Source organism: Bubalus bubalis, chromosome 16 (assembly GCF_019923935.1).
Source record: "Bubalus bubalis isolate 160015118507 breed Murrah chromosome 16, NDDB_SH_1, whole genome shotgun sequence".
In the NCBI taxonomy this organism is placed as follows: Eukaryota; Metazoa; Chordata; class Mammalia; order Artiodactyla; family Bovidae; genus Bubalus; species Bubalus bubalis.
The window spans coordinates 42,060,493-42,077,361 of record NC_059172.1 but is presented as its reverse complement, the minus strand read 5'-3'; the positions used below and the strand labels follow the sequence as shown (position 1 = coordinate 42,077,361).

General features: G+C 38.7%; 1 non-coding gene across 1 annotated transcript; it reads left to right on the top strand.

The window, feature by feature from the left end:
- Positions 1-7,951: 7,951 nt before the first annotated feature.
- Positions 7,952-8,053, top strand: LOC112579772. The gene has a single exon (XR_003104106.1). It is a non-coding gene; the product is annotated as a U6 spliceosomal RNA (small nuclear RNA).
- Positions 8,054-16,869: the final 8,816 nt, after the last annotated feature.

The window sequence follows — 16,869 nt, the reverse complement described above, 5'->3', positions numbered from 1 at the left end:
CCTATCTGTTCTCCAGTGGATCTTCCCAACCCAGAAATTGAACTGGGGTCTCTTGCATTGCAGGCGGATTCTTTACCAACTGAGCTATGAGGCTACGTGCCCACTCTTAAGACGTTTTGAAAAGAAATAGTGACAGGTATTGCAGAGAAAAATTGGCATTCCTGATGGAATTTGGAAATGATGAAACAATAGTGATTGATAGAAAAACAATTAGAATTATACATGGTCATCAAGAATTATATGTGGTCTCAAAGGTGCACATGTCTATGTCAAGGTAGTGGTAAGTAAGATATTTGGTAATGTGGATAATTGTCAGAATTTATGTCTATAGTTTATGGCTACACAAAAATAGGAAAAATCTCTACCTATATGTAAGACTTGGGAGACTTTGCCTAGAGTCATGTAATAAAAGGTGCTGTCAAATACATTTTGGGACATCAGGCCTACCTGGAAGCAAACATTGTAGGATCCATTTTTAGTGACATTTAAATGTGGAAACTAACATTCAACCTGAGGCCTAGAAGACACTTGAATCATCTTTCTTAGGTCTCAAATTTGGGTGGAGAAGCAGGATGTCACACTCCTTTAGATAACAATTCTAGCCAGCTTTGTTGGAAAGAGAGGGATCAGTTCAAATCTGAGCTGGAATTGAGTTTACAGACCTGAGTAAAGTTCTGGGCAATGGAAATAAATACATTCCTTATCTGTTAGTCACGTTCAGTTCAGTTCAGTTCAGTTCAGTTCCTCAGTCGTGTTTGCAGCCAAATGGTCTGCAGCACTCCAGGCTTCCCTATCACCAACTCCCAGAGCTTGCTCAAACTCATGTCCATCGAGTCTGTGATGCCATCCAACCATCTCATCCTGTGTCATCCCCTTCTGCCTTCAATCTTTCCCAGAATCTGAGTCTTTTCCACTGAGTTCTTCCTATCAGGTGGCCAAAGTATTGGAGTTTCAGCATCAATCTTTCCAATGAATATTTAGGACTAATTTCCTTTAGGATTGACTGGTTTGATCTTGCAGTCCAAGGGACTCTGAAGAGTCTTTTCCAACACCAAAGTTCAAAAGCATCAATTCTTCGGCACTCAGCTTTCTCCATGGTCCAACTCGCACATCCATACATGACTACTGGAAAAACCATAGCTTTGACTAGATGGACATTTGTTGGCAAAGTAATGTCTCTGCTTTTTAATATGCTGTCTAGGTTGGTCATAGCTTTTCTTCCAAGGAGCAAGCATCTTTTAATTTCATGGCTGCAATCACAATCTGCAGTGATTTTGGAGCCCAAGTAAAGTCTGTCACTGTTTCCATTGTTTCCCCATCTATTCACCATGAAGAGATGGGACTGGATGCCATGATCTTAGTTTTTTGAATGTTGAGTTTTAAGCCAGCTTTTTCAGTCTCCTCTTTCACATTCATCAAGAGGCTCTTTAGTTCTGCTTCACTTTCTGCTATAAGGGTGGTGTCATCTGCTTTTCTGAGCTTATTGATATTTCTCCCTGCAGTCTTGATTCCAGCTTGTGATTCATCCAGCCTGGCATTTCACATGATGTGCTCTGCATATAAGTTAAATAAGCAAGGTGACAATATACAGCCTTGATGTACTTCTTTTGCAACTTGGAACCAGTCTGTTGTTCATGTCTGCTTCTGTTATTCCTGACCTGCATGAAGCTTTCTCAGGAGGCAGATAAGGTGTTCTGGTATTCTCATCTCTAAAAGTTTTCCACAGTTTGTTGTGATCCACACAGTCAAAGGCTTTAGCATAGTCAGTGAAGAAGTAGATGTTTTTTATGGAATTCTCTTGCTTTTTATATGATTCAATGGATGTTGGCAATTTGATCTCTGATTCTTCTACCTTTTCTAAATCTAGCTTGAACACCTGAAAGTTCTCAGTTCACACACTGTTGAAGCCTAGTTCGGAGAATTTTGAGCATTTGTTAGCGCTTGAGATGAGTATAATTTTGTGCGGTAGTTTGAACATTCTTTGGCATTGCCTTTCTTTGGGATTGGAATGAAAACTGACCTTTTCCAGTCCTGTGGCCACTGCTGAGTGTTCCATATTTGCTGGCATAATGAATGTGGCTTTCACTGCATCATCTTTTAGGATTTGAAATAGCTCAGCTGGCATTCCATCACTTCCACTAGCTTTGTTCATAGAGATGCTTCCTAAGGTCCACTTGACTTCACATTCCAGGATGTCTGCTGTAGGTGAGTGATCACACCATCGTGGTTATCTGGGTCATGACTGTGTGGATCACAATAAACTGTGGAAAATTCTGAAACAGATGGGAATACCAGATCACCTGACCTGCCTCTTGAGAAATCTGTATCCAGGACAGGAAGCAACAGTTAGAACTGGACATGGAACAACAGACTGGTTCCAAACAGGAAAAGGAGTACGTCAAGGCTACATATTGTCACCCTGCTTATTTAACTTCTATGCAGAGTACATCATGAGAAATACTGGGCTGGAAGAAGCACAAGCTGGAATCAAGATTGCCGGGAGAAATATCAATAACCTCAGATATGCAGATGACACCACCCTTATGGCAGAAAGTGAAGAGGAACTAAAAAGCCTCTTGATGAAAGGGAAAGTGGAGAGTGAAAAAGTTGGCTTAAACCTCAACATTCAGAAAACTAAGATCATGGCATCTGGTCCCATCACTTCATGGGAAATAGATGGGGAAACAGTGGAAACAGTGTCAGACTTTATTTTTGGGGGCTCCAAAATCACTGCACATGGTGACTGCAGTCATGAAATTTAAAGATGCTTACTCCTTGGAAGGAAAATCATGACAAACCTAGATAGCATATTCAAAAGCAGAGACATTACTTTGTCAACAAAGGTCCATCTGGTCAAGGCTATGGTTTTTCCTGTGGTCATGTATGGATGTGAGAGTTGGACTGTGAAGAAGGCTGAGCGCTGAAGAATTGATGCTTTTGAACTGTGGTGTTGGAGAAGACTCTTGAGAGTCTCTTGGACTGCAGGGAGATCCAACCAGTCCATTCTAAAGGAGATCAGTCCTGGGTGTTCACTGGAAGGAATGATGCTAAAGCTGAAACTCCAGTACTTTGGCCACCTCATGCAAAAAGCTGACTCATTGGAAAAGACTCTGATGCTGGGAGGGATTGGGGGCAGGAGGAGAAGGGGACGACAGAGGATGAGATGGCTGGATGGCATCACTGACTTGATGGACATGAGTTTGAACTCTGGGAGTTGGTGATGGACAGGGAGGCCAGTGTGCTACAATTCATGGGGTCGCAGAGTCAGACACAACTGAGCGACTGAACTGAACTGAATAAAGTGGCAGTTAAAGGAACCTGGTATCTAAGGCTTTCTACCCTGGAAATTCTTCCATCCTCTCTCTTTAAATTCACTAGGAGAGATACTGAGACTTGGTCTTCAGTCCCTGCCCAGTAGATATTAACAGAAAGAGTAACTAATGCCAGGAGAACATGACATCATTAACCAAGATAGCTAGACACCTAAGAAAAAAAATCACTGAAAGACAAAAAATTGAACAATGTATAATGCTTAAAACAGAATTATTGGATCAGATAAATTTTAAACAATGTATTCAAAATAGTAAATGTATTACTAATATGATATAGGAATAAGAAATCATAAGGAACTAGGTAAAATATTAAATAGATAATTGAAATAAAAATATAATAGATGAATACTTAAATATATGTTTAAGTGAAAGAATTGAAAGATAAACCATGTAATTCTAAATCAAAAGAAAGTTGGAATGCCTATAGCTGATTCATGTTGATATTTGGAGAAACCAATACAATTCTGTAAAGCAATTACCCTTCAATTTAAAAATAAATAACTTAAAGCTGGAGTATTTGATGAAACAGACTTAAAGTCAAAAATACCATAGCTGTTAAGCATATTATATGCTAGGAAAAAAGAACAGAGTGGAACATACAACGATTCTAAGCATGCTGCTGCGGCTGCTAAGTCACTTCAGTCGTGTCAGACCCTGTGCGACCCCATAGACGGCAGCCCACCAGGCTCCCCCGTCCCTGGGATTCTCCAGACAAGAGGACTGGAGTGGGTTGCCATTTCCTTCCCCAATTCATGAAAGTGAAAAGTGAAAGTGAAGTCGCTCAGTTGTGCCCGACTCTTAGCGACACCATGGACTGCAGCCTACCAGGCTCCTCTGTCCATGGGATTTTCCAGGCAAGAGTACTGGAGTGGGGTACCATTGCCTTCTCTGATTCTAAGCATAGATGCATTAAAAACATAACTTCAAAAAAACCAAACAGTTTCAAAACATAAAAAGCTACCACCTATAGAACTGTGGGGGAAATGGATAGATTAATTGTGGTTGGAGATTTTAAGACATCCCTCTCAGAAACTGATTAACAAACATTGAATACATGAAACGGAAATTAATAAATTAAAGCATATATATGTATGATGGGCCTCCCAGGTGGCACTAGGTCGTAAAGAACCTGTCTGCCAATGCAGGAGTTGAGACACAGGTTTAATCCCTGGGTTGGGAAGATCCCCTGGAGGAGGGCTAGGCAACCATCTCCAGTATTCTTGCCTGGAGAATCCCATGGACAGAGGAGCCTGGCAGGCTACAGTCCATGGGGTTGCAAAGAATCAGACACGATTGAAGTGACTTAGCACACACGCGTGCACATATGTATGATACATATGTAGAACTGTGCACCCAAAAAAGAATACATATTCCTTCTGAACACAAGCAAAATCTTTCAAAAAAAGGGCCACAAAGGAAGTTTCAATAAGTTTCAAAAGATTGGTATCAGACGATCTTTATACTGCAGTGAATATAGAAATTAATAACAGAGAGACAACTTAAAAATCCAATTCGTGTAGTAAAGGAAACCATAAAGGATATTATGAAATACTTGAATGACAACAAATATGTTAAAATTTGTGGAACAAATTAGCATAATACACAACAAGCATAGTACTCAAAGTAAGATTGATTCAGTTCAGTTCAGTTCAGTCGCTCAGTCGTGTCCGACTCGTTGCGACCCCATGAACTGCAGCACACCAGGCCTCCCTGTCCATCACCAACTCCCGGATATCACTCAGACTCACGTCCATCGAGTCAGTGATGCCATCCACCCATCTCATCCTCTGTCATCCTCTTCTCCTCCTGCCCCCAATCCCTCCCAGCATCAGAGTCTTTTCCAATGAGTCAACGCTTCGCATGAGGTGGCCAAAGTACTGGAGTTTCAGCTTTAGCATCAGTCCTTCCAAAGAACACCCAGGGCTGATCTCCTTCAGAATGGACTGTTTGGATCTCCTTGCAGTCCAAGGGACTCTCAAGAGTCTTCTCCAACACCACAGTTCAAAAGCATCAATTCTTCGGCACTCAGCCTTCCTCACAGTCCAACTCTCACATCCATACATGACTACTGGAAAAACCATAGCCTTGACTAGACAGACCTTTGTTGGCAAAGTAATGTCTCTGCTTTTGAATATGCTATCTAGGTTGGTCATAACTTTCCTTCCAAGGAGTAAGTGTCTTTTAATTTCATGGCTGCAGTCACCATCTGCTGTGATTTTGGAGCCCAGAAAAAAAAGTCTGACACTGTTTCCACTGTTTCCCCATCTATTTCCCATGAAGTGATGGGACCAGATGCCATGATCTTCGTTTTCTGAATGTTGAGGTTTAAGCCAACTTTTTCACTCTCCACTTTCACTTTCATCAAGAGGCTTTTGAGTTTCTCTTCACTTTCTGCCATAAGGGTGGTGTCATCTGCATATTTGAGGTTATTGATATTTCTCCCGGCAATCTTGATTCCAGTTTGTATTTCTTCCAGTCCAGCGTTTCTCATGATGTACTCTGCATATAAGTTAAATAAACAGGGTGACAATATACAGCCTTGACGAACTCCTTTTCCTATTTGGAACCAGTCAGTTGTTCCATGTCCAGTTCTAACTGTTGCTTCCTGACCTGCATACAAATTTCTCAAGAGGCAGATCTGGTGGTCTGGTATTCCCATCTCTTTCAGAATTTTCCACAGTATGTTGTGATCCACACAGTCAAAGGCTTCGGCATAGTCAATAAAGCAGAAATAGATGCTTTTCTGGAACTCTCTTGCTTTTTCCATGATCCAGCAGATGTTGGCAATTTGATCTCTGGTTCCTCTGCCCTTTCTAAAACCAGCTAGAACATCAGGAAATTCACGGTTCACATATTGCTGAAGCCTGGCTTGGAGAATTTTGAGCATTAAACGCACTTAAATATTACATCAGAAAACAACATTAAAATTTGAAAAATCAACATAATCTACTATATTAACAGTCTGAAGAAGAAAATTCATTTATCATTTCAATTGATGCAGAAAAAGCATTTGGCAAAATTCAACAGCATATCATGACAAAAACTCTCAGAAAGATAATAATAAAGAGGAACGTTAAGTTATAGAAACCAACAGCTAACTAAAAAAGTACAGTTACTATTACACTTTATGGTGAAAGATTGAATGTTTTCCCCTAGATCAGGAACAAGGCAAGGATGCTCACTCTCACCACGTTATTTAACAGTGTTAGAAGATTTAGCTAGTCAAATGAGGTAGAAAAGGGGATAAAAAGCATACAGATCATAAAGGAAGAAACAAAACTGTGTCTATTTCCATATGACAAGATAATTTCCGAAGAAAATACAAGGGAATTGGCCAAAAAAAGCGCCTAGGATTAATAAGTGAGTTCAGCAAGGTTGCATTTCTGTCTTTTTTTTAATTTTAATTTTTAAGGTTGCATTTCTATATACTAGCACTGAACACATGGAAATTGAAATTAAAAATATAATACCATTTATAATAACTCAAAATTATATACAGGACTTGTACACTGAAAACAACACAATGCTGTTGAGAAAGGAGAAGAGACATACCATCACCATGGACTGAGAGACTCAACATTATAGAGATGTCCTTAGTGTCTCAGCAAGATATTTTGTAGGTATAGATAAGATTATTTTAAAACCTAAATGGAAAGGCAAAGGAACTAGAATAGCTAACACAATCTCAAAAAAGGAGAATAAAGTAGGAGGACTCACTCTGTCCCATTTCAAGACTTATTATATAGCTACAATAATCAAGACTGTGATATTGGCAGAGGGACAGATACATAGATCAATGGAACAGAATAGAGAATACAGGAGGAGAACCACACAAACATGCCCAACTGATTTTTGACAAAGGTGTAAAATCAACTCAATGGAAGAAAGATAACCTTTTAAACAAATTATGTTGGAGCAATTTGGACATTCATGGGCAAAAAAAAAAAAAAAATCCTCTAAATAAACCTCAAAACGGAAATTTAATTAAATAACTTGAATGTAAAATGTAACATTAAAACTTAGAAAAAAATATAAGAGAAAGTCTTTGTTACCCAAAACTAGGCAAGATTCTTAGACTTGAGAGCAGAAGCATGATACATAAAAAGAAGAACTGATAGATTATAGTTCAATTGTTTAAATGTTTACAAAAGATCTTTGTATGAGGATGACAAGACAAGCTACAGAATTGGAGAAAAATTTGCATGCCACATATCCAAAATGCCTTGGTATCTAGAATGTATGCTGCTGCTGCTGCTCCTGCTGCTGCTAAGTCACTTTAGTCGTGTCCCACTCTGTGTGACTCCATAGACGGCAGCCCACCAGGCTCTGCCATCCCTGGGATTCTCCAGGCAAAAACACTGGAGTGGGTTGCCATTTCCTTCACCAGTGCATGAAAGTGAAAAGTGAAAATGGAGTCGCTCAGTCGTGTCCAACTCTTAGCAACCCCATGGACTGCAGCCTACCAGGCTCCTCCATCCATGGGATTTTCCATGCCAGAGTACTGGAGTGGGAAGCAAACCCAAAAATCCAATTAGAAAATGGGTGAAAGATATGAACTAATATTTGATCAGAAATGATATACAGATGACAAATAAGCACATGAAAAGATATTCAACAGTGCTCGCTTAGCCAGTGCATATACTAAAATTGGAACGATACAGAGAAGATTAGCATGGCCCCTGTGCAAGGATGTGCAAATTTGTGAGGCGTTCCATATTTTTGTAAAGTAATTAGCCTCCAATTAAAATAAATAAATTTATATAAAAAAGATATTCAACACAATTAATCATTAGAGGACTACAAATTGAGCCACAATAAGGTATTCTTATACAACTATCTGAGTGACTAAATAAAAAATAGTGGAGATACTAAATATTGACAAGGATGTGGAGAAGCTAGATCACTTGTTTATGCATTGCTGGTGGAACTGTTAAACAGTATACTAATCTGGAAAACAGTTTTGGAATTTCTTAAACATGGAACTATCATCAGTTCAGTTCAATCGCTCAGTCGTGTCCAACTCTTTGCGACCCCATAGACTGCAGCACGCCAGGCTTCCCTGTTCATCACCAACTCCTGGAGCTTGCACAAACTCATGTCCATCAACTCAGTGATGCCATCCAACCATCTCATCTTCTGTTGTCCACTTCTCCTCCTGCCTTCAATCTTTCCCAGCATCAGGGTCTTTTTCAATGAGTCAGTTTTTTGCATCAGGTGGCCAAAGTATTAGAGCTTCAGCTTCAGCATCAGTCCTTCCAATGAATATTCAGGACTGATTTCCTTCAGGATTGACTGGTTGGATCTCCTTGCTGCCCAAGGGACTCTTAAGAGTCTTTTCTGACACCACAGTTCAAAAACATCAATTCTTTGGCACTGAGCTTTCTTTATGGTCCAACTCTCATATCTGTACATGACTACGGAAAAAACCATAGCTTTGACTAGATGGACCTTTGTCAGCAAAATAATGTCTCTGCTTTTTAATATGCTGTCTAGGTTGGTCATAGCTTTTCTTCCAAGGAGCAAGTGCCTTATAATTTCATGGCAACAGTCATCATCTACAGTGATTTTGGAGCCCCCAATAATAGTCTCTCACTGTTTCCATTGTCTCCCCATCTATTTGCCATGAAGTGATGGGACTGGTTGCCATGATCTTAGTTTTTGAATGTTGAATTTTAAGCCAGATCTTTCACTCTGGTCTATCACTTTCATCATGAGGCTCTTCAGTTTCTCTTCACTTTCTGCCATAAGGGTGATGTCATCTGCGTATCTGAGATTATTGGTATTTCTCTTGGCAATCTTGAGTGCAGCTTATGCTTCATCCAGCCTGGCATTTTGCATGGTGCATATAAGTTAAATAAGCAGGGTGACAATATACAACCTTGATGTACTCCTTTCCTGATTTGGAACCAATCTGTTGTTCCGTGTCCAGTTCTAACTGTTGTTTCTTGACCTGCATATAGATTTCTCACCAGGCAGGTAAGGTGGTTTGGTATTTCCCTCTCTTGAGGAATTTTCCCATTTGTTGTAATCTACATAGTCAAACAATGGTTTGTGATCTACACAGTCACACAATGGTGTGATCACTCACCCAGAGCCAGACATCCTGGAAGTTGAAGTCAAGTGGGCCTTAGGAAGCATTACTATGAACAAAGCTAGTGGAGGTGATGGAATTCCAGATGAGCTATTTCAAATCCTAAAAGATGACACTGTGAAGGTCCTGTACTCAATATGTCAGCAAATTTGGAAAACTCAGCAGTGGCCACAGGACTGGAAAAGGTCAGTTTTCATTCCAATCCCAAAGAAGTGCAATGCTAGAGATTGTTCAAGCTACCACACAATTGCACTCATCTCACATGCTAGCAAAGTAATACTCAAAATTCTCCAATCCAGGCTTCAACAGTATGTGAACTGAGAACTTCCAGATGTTCAAGCTGGATTTAGAAAAGGCAAAGGAACTAGAGATCAAATTGCCACCATCTGTTGGCAATTTGCAAGAGATTTCCAGTAAAACATCTACTTCTGCTGTATTGATTACACCAAAGCATTTGATTGTAGATCACAACAAACTGTAGAAGAGTTTTCCGGAAAAGCAAGAGAATTCCGGTAAAACATCTACTTCTGCTGTATTGATTACACCAAAGCGTTTGATTGTAGATCACAACAAACTGTGGAAAATTCTTTAAGAGATGGGAATATCAGACCACCTTACCTGCCTCCTGAGAAATCTGTATGCAGGTCAAGAAGCAACAATTAGAACTGGAAATGAAACAGACTGATTCCAAATTGGGAAAAGAATATGTCAAGGCTGTATATTGTCACCCTGCTTATTTAACTTATATGCAGAGTACATCATGCAAAATGCCAGGCTGGATGAAGCACGAGCTGGAATCAAGATTTCCAGGAGAAATAGCAATAAACTCAGAAAAGCAGATGACACCACCCTTATGGCAGAAAGTGAAGAGGAACTGATGAGCCTCTTGATGAAAGTGAAAGACCAGAGTGAAAGATCTGGCTTAAAATTCAACATTCAAAAAACTAAGATCATGGCAACCGGTCCCATTCTTCATGGCAAATAGATGGGGAGACAATGGGAACAGTTTAATTTTATTAATTTTCTTGGACTCCAAAATCACTGCAGATGGCGACTGCAGCCATGAAATTAAAAGACACTTGCTCCTTGGAAGAAAAGCTATGACCAACCTAGACAGCATATTAAAAAGCAGAGACATTACTTTGCCAGCAAAGGTCCATCTAGTCAAAGCTATGGTTTTTCCAGTAGTCATGTATAGATATGAGAGTTGGATCATAAAGAAAACTGGGCGCCGAAGAATTGATGCTTTTGAATGGTGGTGTCACAGAAGACTCGAGAATCCCTTGAGCAGCAAGGAGATTCAACCAGTCAATCCTGAAGGAAATCAGTCCTGAATATTCACTGGAAGGACTGATGCTGAAGCTGAAGCTCTAATACTTTGGCCACCTGATGTGAAAAACTGACTCATTGGAAAAGACCTTGATGCTGGGAAAGATTGAAAGCAGGAGGAGAAGGGGATGACAGAGGATGAGATGGTTGGATGGCATCACTGAGTCAATGGACATGAGTTTGTGCAAGCTCTGGGAGTTGGTGATGGACAGGGAAGCCTGGCATAGTGCAGTCCATTGGGTCACAAAGGGTTGGACATGAGTGAGCAACTGAGCTGAACATAGTCAAAGGTTTTGGCATAATCAATAAAGCAGAAGTAGATGTTTTTCTGGAATTTTCTTGCTTTTTCAATGATCCAGTGGATGTTGGCTATTTGATCTCTAGTTTCTCTGCCTTTTCTAAATCCAGTTTGAGCATCTGGAAGCTCTTGGTTCACGTACTATTGAAGCCTGGATTGGAGAATTTTGAGGATTACTTTGCTAGCATGTGAGATAAATGCAATTGTGCAGTAGTTTGAACATTCTTTGGCATTGCCTTTCTTTGGGATTGGAATGAATACTGACCTTTTCCAGTCCTGTGGCCATTGCTGAGTTTTCCAAATTTTCTGGCATATTGAGTGCAGCACTTTAACAGCATCGTCTTTTAGGATTTGAAATAGCTTTTAGGATTGGAATATCATATAATCCAATAACTGAGCTCCTAGGCCTTTTTCCCAGAGAAATGCAGACTGTTCACAAAGAAATTTACATATGAATGTTTATAACAGCTTTTTTCATAATAAAATTGTTTCCTAACTGGAAACAATGTAAATGTCCTTTAATGGGTGAACCATTAAACTGTGTCCCATCTATACCATGGAATATTTCTCGGCAATAATAAAGAATGAGTTATTGATTCATGAATCACCTGAATTAATCTCCAGAGAGCTATACTAAGTGAAAGAAAGCCAGTCACAATATAATAGATATGGTACATCTCTGTAACATCCTAGAAATGACAAAATTATAGACATGGATAGATACTAGTGTTTGCCAGAGACTAAGGAAAGGGTAGATGTAGGACAGGAATGGGTGTGGCTATAAAAGGATCACATTAGAAATTGCTGTAGCATGAAAGTGTTCTGTGTCTTGACAGTAACAATGTTGATATTCTGGTTGTGGTATTGCTTTGCAAGGTACTGCCTTTGGAGGGAAATGGGTAAAAAGTAAATGAAATCTCTCCATATTATTTTTTAAGTGAAAGGTGCTCAGTTATGTCCGACTCTTTGCGACGCCATGGACTATAGCTGGCTGGGCTTCTCTGTCCATGGAATTCTCCAGGCAAGAATACTGGAGTGGGTTGCCGTTCCCTTCTTCAGGAGATCTTCCCAACCCAGGGATCAAACCCAGGTCTGCCGCATTGCAGGCAGATTCTTTACCATCTGAGCCACCAGGGAAGCCCCATTGTTTTTTAAAGCAACACATAAATCTACAATTATCTCAGAAAAAATGCTTAATTAAAAAACAAACAAAGTGCAGTACATTGTTAAAAAACCAAAACCAAAATGATGGAACTTTCATGGTGGTCCAGTGCTTAGGATTCCATGCTTTTACTGCCAAGAGCTGAGATTCAATCCCTGGTCCACAAACTAAGATCCCATAAGCCACACAGCTTGGCCAAAAAAAAAAAAAAAAAACCCTAACAAGCAAATTATATAAATGTGTTGGAAACAGAAAAAAGTCAAAGGCCAAAAGAAAACAAACAAAAAAACAAAAAAGAATAACAGTACAAATTAATGAAATAAAGAACAAAAAGGCAATAGAGAAGATTAACAAAATAAAAATTAGTACTTTGAAGATTAAGTTACACGTTTGACAAGACTGATCAAAGCAAAAAAGGAAAATGTGCAAATAAATAAAATACAGACAAGAAAAAATGGCTATATGTACAACAGAAACTTTTTATATTTCTGAATTAAATATATACTGAAAAATCTAGATGAAATGGATAGATTCTTGGAAAAACTTCAAAAATATACAATGGGGACTTCCCTGGTGGTCCAGTGGTTAAGAATTGCCTTTCAATGTGTGGGACATGGGTTCAATCCCTGGTCGGGGAACTTAGAGCCCATACGCCATGGGGCAACTAAGCTGGCATGAACCTCAACTAAAAAAAATACAGTGCCACAACTGGCAGAAGAAAAGACAGAAAACCGTACAGAGCAAAATGTATTAAAAAAAATTGCAAAGAGAATCAGACACATAGGTCTCAAAACCCAGGTGTTTCTCAGATAAGTTCTAACAAATTTTGAAGGAACAGTTTATTCCTGTCTTATACAAGCTTTTCTAGAGGGTAGAAAAAGATAGAAAACCTTCCAGTTCAATGTGCAAGCCTTTTATAATTTTGATTCCCAAACCTGGTGAGACTAATTCAGGTAAAACAAAATTATAGACATTTTTTTATGAACACAGATGCAAAAATTCTAAATATTGTATATCTAAATCCAACTCTTATATTTAAAAAATACATTAAGAATGAATAGAATTTATTCTCAGAGTATAGTGATAGTTCAACATAGGAAAAATTTATCAGGGTAATTTGCTATAGTAAGAGGAGAAAACTATATATTATCTTGAGACCTACAGAAAAATTTTTTTATAAAGTTCAATATCTATATATGATAAAATTATAATTTTTATAATGACAAATCAGTAATAAAAGATTATTTCTTTAATTTGATAAATTGTTTACCAAAACCTTATAACAAATGCTATTCTTTTTTTTTTAAGATTTTTTTTTGATGTGGACCATTCTTAAAGTCTTTATTGAATTTGTTACAATATTGCTTCAGTTTTATGCTTTGGTTTTTGTCCTCAAAGCATGTGGGATCCTAGCTCCACACCAGGGATCGAACTTACACCTCCTGCATTGGAGAGCAAAGTCCTAACCACTGGACTACCAGGGAAGTCCTCCAAATGTCATTCTTAATAGAAAATTTTAGATGCATTCTCTTTAAGACTTTATTTGGGAACCAAAATAAAGATTCCCACTGTGATTGCTACAATTTGATGTGGTACTGAAGGTCTTGGCCTAATGCTATAAGGAAAGACTAAGAAATATTAGGTGTAAAGAAGGGAAAGATATAACTGTCATTATTTGGAATTGCTACAATCATTGACTTTAAAACAGCAGAATAAACAAAACAACTGAAGCTAAAACGAGGCTGTAGCTGGCTTGTCAGACACAAGTAAATGGCATACTGGTTAATAGACTCTACCCTGTTAAAAGATTATCTTTGGACTCTCAGCCTTAAACCACAAGACAGCCTCCTCCATGAGGAAATTTTGTACAGCTGCTAAAGGAATAAATATTCTCAATGTGCTGCTGCTGCTGCTAAGTCGCTTCAGTCGTGTCTGACTCTGTGCGACCCCATAGACGGCAGCCCACCAGGCTCTGCCGTCCCTGGGATTCTCCAGGCAAGAACACTGGAGTGGGTTGCCATTTCCTTCTCCAATTCTCAATGTAGTTAGGTCTATTTACTCTTAACTAACCATGAGTATTTTGAGGACAAGAACTTTGCTGTTGAGAGGGAAAGTTGATGAAGTCCCAATCAACTGGTATTCCTTCAAGAATGGAGATATAAACTTCCAGCTGGAAAATAAATGAGTCATCTGCCAGGAGGAAATATATAGCATGGGGAACACAGTCAATAATATTGTAAAAAAGTTGTATATGGCAAAAAGTAATTTGATCACATTGGTCATTTTGCAATGTATAGAAATATTGAATCACTATGCTGTACACCTGGAACTAACATAGTGTTGTAAGTCAATTATACTTGAGTTAAAAAAAATAACCATGATCAAATGGATGTGGAGGCAGGGAAGTTTGCCAAATTCCTTTTAGCAGCATCCTGTTCCTAAACATAATTAGATAAAGTTGTGGGAAAAAGTTGCATTGAAGTCTCACTCAGCTATAGTGTCTGTATTCCAGATCCCAAGTCCAGCTCAAATGCCATCAGACAAGACAGAAATCACCAAAGCATAACAAAAATGTGATGCTATCTCTGAGGGTGGAATTGTGGGTCATTTTATTTTCTTCCTTATACTCTTATGTATGAATAACTTGTATAATAAAGAATGGCATAAAAAAACAAAAAAAGTGAAAACAGAGTCCTTGATATGGAGATAAAAACAGGTGGTTGCCTAAGGAGAGCAGGGTTTGTAGAGGCAAAATAGTGGAAGGGGATTAACAGGTACAAACCTCCCATTATAAAATATAAGCCACAGGGATGTAATACATAGCATAAAGAATATGATCAATAATATTTTAATAACTATGTTTGGGGAAAGATGGGTACTAAACTTATCATGGTAATTATTTCATAATGCACGCAAATGTCAAATCACTGTGTAGTACACCTGAAACTTACATAGTATTGTACATCAGCTATATTTCCATAAAAAAGAAAACAAAATGCAGAACTCCTTTTTCAAAAAGCAGAAAAGAAATAGTGCTATTAAAGGTACTAAAATGTAGAGGTTTTTCCTTCCTTCCAGGATCTTCTTGATATGTCCTGGCGTTTTTATTTAATGTAGGTCTGCTGCTGCTGCTAAGTCGCTTCAGTCGTGTCCGACTCTGTGCGACCCCATAGACAGCAGCCCACCAGGCCCCGCCGTCCCTGGGATTCTCCAGGCAAGAACACTGGAGTGGGTTGCCATTTCCTCCTCCAATGCATGAAAGTGAAAAGTGAAAGTGAAGTCGCTCAGTCGTGTCTGACTCTTAGCAACCCCATGGACTGCAGCCTACCAGGCTCCTCTGTCCATGGGATTTTCCAGGCAAGAGTACTGAAGGCAACTGGAGTTGCCTTCTCCCAATGTTGGTCTAAGCAAAGAAAAATTAAAATAGTAAATTATGAGCTTGAATTTTATATTTGATTTTATATTGTGCAGTGGCAGTTTTAAATGCAAATATCAGAGGATTTTACTGCATGTAGAATTGCCGAAATTATATAGTTCTGCTTTGAAACTCATATATGCGTTTGCATTTCATTCTTACATGAATAGTGGAAATACTGCAAAAAGTAACTCGACAGATTTTATTTCACTTCTTGATGAGCACATGTTCTACCAATATTCTTTGACTTACTGATAAATGAGAAAGGCCTGAAAGGAAAAGAATTATGGGTTGCCCTGTTTTTCCCTTTCCTTTTATGTTGCCAGTTTTGGCAAGTCATCAGTTACTACAAGGAAGTCACATAAATAAGAATATGCTAGGGTTCTTCCATTGTCTGCATTTTTTTATCTTGTTTTAAGTATTGTTTTATTTTCTTAACTAATAAACAAAAATTAGATTTTGAATATAAATTAAAATTCTTATTTTTCCAAGTGAAAATGCTGATGCTAGCTAAAGTTGATAATTTAAGAAAACAGTACTAGTAGATTACTTAGAATTATGGTAGCACCCACCAGAGGAAATAGCAATCAGGAGGACTAGGAATGAGACGGTACTTTTCCTTATGTAGAACTAGGCAGCAGAGTCTCTTAAGATGACTTGGGCTTACATACAGTATGATATATAACGTACATCAGGATTTTAAATGCCTTCAAGAGTTTAGTAAATCATCTTAAGTAAAGCCAGGCACATAAAACAAAAACCAAGAAGAACCAATTGTATATATTAGTTGGATACTCAGTAACTGAAAATAGTTTGTTTGTTTTTAAACAATTGTTTAAAACAGTTGTTTTTAAACAAACAACTTTTATCCTCAAGTGGAAAGTTCGGTTCAGTTCAGTCACTCAGTCGTGTCTGACTCTTTGTGACCCCATGAACCGCAGCACGCCAGGCCTCCCTGTCCATCACCAACTCCAAGAGTCCACCCAAACCCATGTCCATTGAGTCGGAGATGCCATCCAACCATCTCATCCTTTGTCATCCCTTTCTTCTCCTGCCCTCAATCTTTCCCAGCATCAGAGTCTTTTCCAATGAGTCAGCTCTTTGGATCAGGTGGCCAAAGGATTGGAGTTTCAGCTTCAACATCAGTCCTTCCAAAGTGGAAAGTAGCCACGTTCAAATGCGTTAAGAGATAAGTAAAAAGGAATAAAACTTTATTAAAAGTAAATAAATGTAGCATATAAC